This window comes from Podarcis cretensis (assembly GCF_951804945.1).
Source record: "Podarcis cretensis genome assembly, chromosome: 7".
Classification (NCBI taxonomy): domain Eukaryota; kingdom Metazoa; phylum Chordata; class Lepidosauria; order Squamata; family Lacertidae; genus Podarcis; species Podarcis cretensis.
The window spans coordinates 14,519,040-14,525,039 of NC_137176.1; the positions used below are offsets into that span (position 1 = coordinate 14,519,040).

Sequence of the window (6,000 nt, forward strand, 5' to 3'; positions counted from 1 at the left end):
TAAAGAGAGGGGGAGGGCTAGGTGCACAGAACTAGGGAGAGCCCTATGGAAAAGGCCCAGTTCTAACCTTAGAAGTGTTGTGGAAGTTTGGCAGTTTGAGCTTCGATGTCTAGCAAAAAAATTTTAATGTTTCAATATTTTAATGTTGTATTTTAATCTTGTTTTTAAGATGTATTCATTCAACTTGTTTTTATTATTGCTTGTTAGCCGCCCTGAGCCCGGCCTTGGCTGGGGAGGGCGGGGTATAAATAAAAATTATTATTATTATTTACTGGCCGAGGGAGCTTACAGCTTCTGGGTCATGTGGCCAGCATGACTAAGCTGCTTCTGGCGAACCTTCCCACCGGAGCGGTACCTATTTATCTACTTGCACTTTGACGTGCTTTCGAACTGCTAGGTTGGCAGGAGAAGGGACCAAGAAATGGAAGCCCACCCCATTGTGGGGATTTGAACTGCTGACCTTCTGATCAGCAAGTCTTAGGCTCTGTGGTTTAACCCACAGTGCCACCCGCGTGCCTATCTGTTCTACTTACAAAATTCAAACCCTTGCTTCCAGATTCTCCAGTTCTCTGCAGCACTTTCTTCGAATAGCGGCTTTATTAGAGGCTTCAGCTGGCCCATTTTTCACTGCCTTGTTTTCATTTTGTCTTTTGACACCATGTAGTATTTGCAAGATTACAAATGGTCCACAGAGACTGAATTAAAAGTAATAAACTTTACTTAGCAGTGTGCTGCTCCAAAGCTATATACAAAATGGAAACTAGTCAAATACTCCATAGCTTCCTTTTCCTGCTGGTCTCACCTAGAACTGGTTCACCCCATACAACTATTATCTGGCCACCATTCTCTGACCACATCAATAGGGCTAGCCATTAAAAGAAAAATCCAGCACTTCTCATTCTCCTTCCAGTGCCTGCCCCAACCATTTTTCCACCCGAAGCAGATCCCAAAAGCCCCGCACACTCTACTAGGTCCAACATGTTTGCTGTAGCATTCAGATACGAATTCCTGTTGCAGTACAGTGGTACCTCAGGTTAAGTACTTAATTCGTTCCTGAGGTCCATACTTAACCTGAAACTGTTCTTAACCTAAAGCACCACTTTAGCTAATGGGACCTCCTGCTGCCGCCGCGCCGCCAGAGCACAATTTCTGTTCTCATCCTGAATCAAAGTTCTTAACCTGAAGCACTATTTCTGGGTTAGTGGAGTCTGTAACCTGAAACGTATATAACCTGAAGCATATGTAACCCGAGGTACCACTGTATACAATTACTGACTCACACTTGTGTGCATGGAAGGGTTAACCTGAGCCCTGAGCTCAAGTTGCGTAGCAGCGCCCGCATACCTGTGAAGAAAAGCTAGCCTGCAAAACCTGTGAAGAAAAATTAACCTGCAAAATAAGACATTAACTGAGGGTGGGTAGGGCGGGAGAAGCTCTGGAGCCAAGTGAGGATTCCCAGGTAAGATCCTCCCTCTATTGTGTGGGCAGGTAATCCCTCCCCTACCTGGCCTGGTTTCCTTGGCAACGCTTCCCCCAGGTGGGATTGGACAATTGACTGAGGTAGGCGGAGACCTCTAGGTATCCCACCTGAGGGAGGCAAAGCCAAGCCTATGCTGTTGGAGCCGCTTCAGATCTAGGGGCTGCGCGCGTCCACGCAAAGGGCGCCCCCCATTTTAAGCGGGGAGCGGTCATTGTGCTAACTCTGCAACAAAAGAGTAAAACTCTTCCAAACCTCTCTCTCCTACCTTCATATATGCCTAATTCACAGTGTCCCCCTCCCGAGGGAGGCAGCTTCACCCTGATACCCATTAAAGCCAGCCCAGGCTCTATCAGCTCAGCAATTGTGAATTATATTATTTCAGTATTCTTAAAAATAAAATAAAAAAGATGTGCAGAAGAAAGGTCAACGGGCTTCAAATCCAAGAAAGACTAGAGAGAGATTACAATAAAATGCAATACTTTCTATTCAATTTGTGGCAAGGCCTCAAGGCTGTAATCATCTATTTCAGTCTCTGGTGCACCAACCTTGCTGAACCGCTCAAGGATACCAAGAATTTGTGCAGCTTTTAAAGACATGGCTTTTAATTCATCAGGTATCTGAAACACAGTTGTCAGGAGACTTCTCTGTTAAGTGGGAAGTTTGATGTCTAATGGCGTCTTGTTTTTTTGTTTCTTAAAAAGGCACCAAGAGACAGATCCACTTTGCATGCCACTTACCGTGGGTGCAGTCTTCTTGAAAGCCTTTTCCGAACAGCTCAGGGGAGGCCAGAGACATTTTATTTAAAAGAGGCATGATCCCAGGTCCTAAAGAGCTCATCGCAGGAATAAAAGACAGGAAAAAACCACTTGAGGGGGAAAAAACCAGAACAAAGGGAAGGAGTAAATTATGAAAGTGTGTGTGTGTGTGTGTGTGTGTGTGTGTGTGTGTGTAAAAATGGTTTAAAGACCCCTGGACGGTTAAGTCCAGTCAAAAGTGACTATGGGGTTTCAGCGCTCATCTTGCTTCAGGCCGAGGGAGACGGCGTTTGTCCACAGACAGCTTTCCAGGTCATGTGGCCAGCATGACTAAACCGCTTCTGGCGCAATGGAACACTGTGACGGAAACCGGAGCTCATGGAAACGCCGTTTACCTTCCCGCCACAGCAGTACCTATTTATCTACTTGCGCTGGTGTGCTTTTGAACTGCTAGGTTGTCAGGATCTGGGACAGAGCAACAGGAGCTCACCCTGTCGCACGGATTCTAACTGCCGACCTTCCGATCGGCAAGCACAGGAGGCTCAGTGGTTTAGACCACAGTGCCACCAGTGGTGTGTGTGTGTGTGTGTGTGTGTGTGTGTGTGTGTGCATATATTTGCAGCAGTGGGCCTGTAAGTCCTGGCCCTACTATCGGGCAGACTGAGGTGGCTATTCAGGTGTCATGAAAAAGCAGCAAATTCTTAGTCATTTTTCAATATATCAAGCCAGTGTGTGTGTGTGTGTGTGTGTGTGTGTGTGTGACATTTCAGCTACATACACATGTGCCCACAATACTTAATTTCCCACTTCTTCAGGGAATGCATCATGGCAGCTGTTCAGTATACAGATAGTTCCAAATTATTCCAAATGCATTATTTAAATGCATTAATTAAAGTCACTACTTGTAAAAGTGTGGCATATAGCCTATTGTGTGCATGCGTTTTTAAAAGAAAACCTTGTATTTCAGTTTATAAATCCTGATGGGCTTACTAACAACTTGAGGCTTCCCAGCCGAGGTAGTGACTATCGTTAGAATTTCCATCAATGCCATGGTATCTTTCTCATTTAATGTAACAAAAATTAGCCGTGGGCATGACAATAAATCCAGCTGTAAACAAGCAAACTGAGTAATTTTACATTAACTTGCATTCAGTTTCATGGAATCCCATTAGTGGCACTGCTTGCTATAGCTGCTTGATGAAAGGAAGCCAGATACATCGAAATAAAAATGAAAAAATGAAAAATTGTAGTCCTAAATATGTGCCTATGCCCTTGCTCAAACCAATCAATTTTTTCATCTGGTGTCCTCGCAGGTCTGGAAAGACCTACCTAGCAAATATGTTTCCTGTGATATCATCGGGTAATGCAGAATTTGCTCTCTTTCAAAATTACAAATTGAGTTCAGCATTTTCTTGGGGGGGGGGTTGTTTTTCGTTTATAAAAACACCATTCATGGCTTAATTTATCCCCAGACCCAGTGCTACAACACCTTTTCAGTACCAGAGGTCTGTCTTGTTCCTGGGCATGTGCCAAGTTCTCCCCCTGCAGCTATAAAGTGAGTACAACCAATCCCAATGCATCTAAGATTAGAGAGAAAGGGCCCACCTCACGGGCTAGAGCTCCAGCAACCTTCTACATGGCCTACAAGCAAAAACAAAAATGCAAAGACTAATATTAAAGAGGCATATGCACATACTTTTATCAGGGTCTTCTAGATTAAGGTGGGGAAACAGGTGGCCTTTGGACTACAACTCCCATAATTCCTCACTACTGACCATGTTGGCTGGGCCAATGAAACATGGCGCCCAACAAACTGGGGGGGAGGTGGGTTGTTGGGTTCCCCATCCCTATTCTAGCTAGTCTGATTAATACTTGCAAGATGTACAAATGAGGATATCCACAAGTCGCAGCGCAGGAATTTATTCCTACTACAAATTTCAACAGAATTAGGGTGATAGCCATCCAAGCGCTGCTCAGAATAGATCCAGTGACTTGCCTTTAGGTTCAAATGTTGGATTTCTTAGATGCACAGTGTTCCAATCTCCCATTTTTTAGATACATGTCGACCTTCCACCCCACTTTCTTGGATGGATGAATTCTACACACACATTCCTGTGCTGGTACCATCTGCCAAAGCATCTTTTGCCTTCTCACTCCTGACCCACCCCAAAAGGCATTTGTTCAGACTGGTGCAAGGAAGGCAGGGAGGGGGTTCTGATTGATCCCTGGTCTGTTTGTAAGGTAAAGGTAAAGGGACCCCTGACCATTAGGTCCAGTCGTGACCGACTCTGGGGTTGTGGTGCTCATCTCACTTTATTGGCCAAGGGAGCCGGCATACAGCTTCCGGGTCATGTGGCCAGCATGACTAAGCCGCTTCTGGTGAACCAGAGCAGCGCACGGAAACGCCATTTACCTTCCCGCCGGAGTGGTACCTATTTATCTACCTGCACTTTGACATGCTTTCAAACTGTTAGGTTGGCAGGAGCAGGGACCGAGCAACAGGAGCTCACCCTGTTACGGGGATTCGAACCGCCGACCTTCTGATCGGCAAGTCCTAGGCTCTGTAGTTTAACCCACAGCGCCACCCACATCCCTGTTTGTAGTTGATACTAAAAAAAGGGGGACTCCCCTGGGAGCCTGGAGTTTTTTGGTCTTATTTTTCTTGGGAAAAATAAATAAAACCTATAAAAGTTGGGGGGTGGGGAGAATAGGTCCAGTGAAATCAATGGCTATTGTCCATGGACTTAAATTAGTCTGACGAGCATCATAGTAATGGACAGTAATACCAAGACATATCCACACTGAGAGGGAACAGCTCAGTGTCTAAAACCAATTAAATTCAATAGGCGTGCAAAGGATTGTCTCCATTTGGATCATGTAACTGAAGTGTAGTGCTACTACAACTCCAGAACAGCACTGAAGACCTACTTATTTTCACTGACATATCCATGAGTGACTCTATCCTGCTATTGAGGTCTTTCGGATTGGTAGCCATGGGGAAATTTTTTTTTTATCCAAGAGTGATATGCTCTTACTGTTGGTTTTCTTAATGCAGGTTTTATGAGAGGTTTTGTATTGTATTCTCTTACCACTGGAGCTGTATTTTATCTGTTATTTTTACATAAGCAGTCTTGAGTAAGTTTTACTCATAAAGGCAGTCTTGAAATGTTTTTTAATAAACAAATTATATGCAGACAATTTCCCCAAACGAAATAAGATATAATGGAGTCCAATTGCTATTAGACAGCAACCATCCCATTGCCGCCATCATATAACTCACTTACCCAAGGTAAACAGAATTGTTCTCTTAATTGTCATTGTTGAGATCTTCCAGTATCTTAGCTGTAGATATTGAGATCTGTAAAACCCTGTATGAGTTATAGTTCATATAAACACTTTCACTGTATGTGTCACTGAGGCTAGGCTTATTGTGAGGTCACTATAGCCTTATTGTGAGGTCACTGTGACCTCATCTCAACAGTGCTCAATTGAAAAATCAAAGACTCATCTTAAACATCTGCTTTTCAGCTCTGCCCCACCTTAACTGCAGCAGTAGAACAGTGTATGGTCATATATTATTGACTGAATTATAAAATGAGACAAAGCACATGTTTTGGAGGCCATTGGGATGGTGGAGGAAATTACTTACCCCTTGGTAAAGAATAAATAAGTGATATTTATGAGGAAGATTTTGTGTTCTAAGATGGAGAGTATCTGTTGTCGGCAATAAGGAATTTGGTGGTGTTCCCTGGTGTAGTTGAGTAG

General features: G+C 44.0%; 1 long non-coding RNA gene across 1 annotated transcript in view; it reads right to left on the bottom strand.

The window, feature by feature from the left end:
* LOC307220992 overlaps nt 1–5,605 on the bottom strand; it is a 31,382-nt gene extending 25,777 nt beyond the window's left edge. Inside the window, exon 1 of the long non-coding RNA XR_013841258.1 lies at nt 5,520–5,605. This is a non-coding gene — a long non-coding RNA (uncharacterized lncRNA). The remainder of the gene's footprint in view (nt 1–5,519) is intronic.
* Between the last annotated feature and the right edge of the window lie 395 nt (nt 5,606–6,000).